Raw genomic sequence first — 1,821 nt, 5'->3', positions numbered from 1 at the left:
TCGAAACAATGAAAATATAGCCCAAGGTGAAGAGGTTGTAAATGCTAATGTACCTAGGGGAAGTATGATGGATCATGCTTTTCCTCGTTTTGATGACTTGAGAGAAAGCATAGCAAGACCAAGAATTGATGCAAATAGTTACAAGATGGATTTTGGAGTTCTTCAAATGATTCAAAATTCTCAATTTGGAGGACATCCTTCTGAAAATCCACACACACATCTGAAGAAGTTTACTATGATTTGTGATATGCAAAAACAACCTGGAGTATCTGATGATGCAGCAAGATTGAAGCTATTCCCATTCTCTTTGAAAGATAGAGCATTGGATTGGCTTGATTCTTTACCTCACAACTCAATTACAAATTGGGAGCAACTCACTGATGCATTTCTTGCCCAATACTTTCCACTTGGAAAACTCAAGAGTTGAGGAATCAAATGATTGCTTTTAGACCAAGAGAAGATGAGACTCTTTATGAGTCATGGATGAGATGGAAGGAATTGGAGAGACAATGTCCACATCATGCCATTCCTAAATGGATGATAAACCAGAATTTTTACACAAATGTCACTCCTGCAATTAGAGGGATTATTGATGCTCAAACAGGAGGAGAATTTGTTATGAAGCATGAAGATGAAGCTTATGAGCTATTGGAGAAAATTGTAAAGAATACTCATCTTTGGAGTAGTCCAAGAGGACCAGCTCCAACTCAAAAGAGGCAAGCTGTTGGAATGTATGATCTTGATCCATTCAACATGATTAATGCAAAGTTTGATGCACTTACAAATGTCTTGGCTAAGAAGATGGAAGATTTGAGTATGTTGGTTAGTTCATCATCATCATCTGGAAGTTCACAACAAGTGGCTTATGCACAAGGAACTACCAGCTGTGGAGTAGACTATGGAGAGCAAGCTGCATATGTTGGTAATTATGGAAACAAGCAAATGGGGAATCCTTACTCTCAAACTTATAATCCAACTTGGAGGAATCATCCCAACTTTTCATGGGGAAATCAGCAAAGTCAAGTTCCATATCAGAATTTTCAACCACAACAGCAACAAGGAATTCCATATCAGCAAAATAGGCAACCATTGCCTAATTTTCAGCAGAAAAATATGAATCCTCCACCAAAACAGCAAGAACAAAGTTCCACCACAGAAGTTTTATTACAACAGATTCTTGCTAACCAAACTAAGCATGATGAGGAGATGAGAGAGATGAAAGCAAGGCTAGAACAGATGCAAACACATAACAGAATGTTGGAAAATCAGATTGCACAACAAGCATCTTCCTCAGGTACCAAGTCTTTTGGAAAACTTCCAAGTCAACCAGAAAACCCAAGAGAGCAATTTCATGCCATTACACTGAGTAGTGGTAAAATAGTGCATAATGAGAAGAGTGAAAAAAGTGAGAAGAGAGAAAATGAGGAAGATGTTGATGAAAATGAAAAACAAGAGAGTGAAAAGAAAGAGAGTGCAAGAAAAGAGAAAGAAGAGAAATACATACCTCCAGAGCCTTACAAGCCACAGCTTCCCTTTCCACAGAGATTTCAAAAAGCCAAGCTTGATAAGCAATTTGGGAAGTTCTTAGAGGTTTTGAAGAAGCTATATATAAATGTGCCTTTTATTGATGCTCTTTCCCAAATGCCTTCTTATGCTAAGTTTCTAAAAGAAATTCTCTCAAATAAGAGGAGACTTGAAGATTATGAGATCAGAGCCTTAATCGAGGAATGCAAGGCTATCCTCCAAAGGAAACTTCCTCCAAAGCTCAAGGATCAGGAGTTTTTCAATTCCATGCCACATTGGGGAATCATGTTCTATAAA

General features: G+C 37.8%; 1 non-coding gene across 1 annotated transcript; it reads right to left on the bottom strand.

Moving 5' to 3' along the window:
- Positions 1–419: 419 nt before the first annotated feature.
- On the bottom strand, positions 420–527 carry LOC131179696 (small nucleolar RNA R71). Its single transcript, XR_009148583.1, has one exon. It is a non-coding gene; the product is annotated as a small nucleolar RNA R71 (small nucleolar RNA).
- Between the last annotated feature and the right edge of the window lie 1,294 nt (positions 528–1,821).

This window comes from Hevea brasiliensis, chromosome 4, assembly GCF_030052815.1.
Source record: "Hevea brasiliensis isolate MT/VB/25A 57/8 chromosome 4, ASM3005281v1, whole genome shotgun sequence".
NCBI lineage: Eukaryota > Viridiplantae > Streptophyta > Magnoliopsida > Malpighiales > Euphorbiaceae > Hevea > Hevea brasiliensis.
This window is presented reverse-complemented; position numbering and strand designations above follow the sequence as displayed.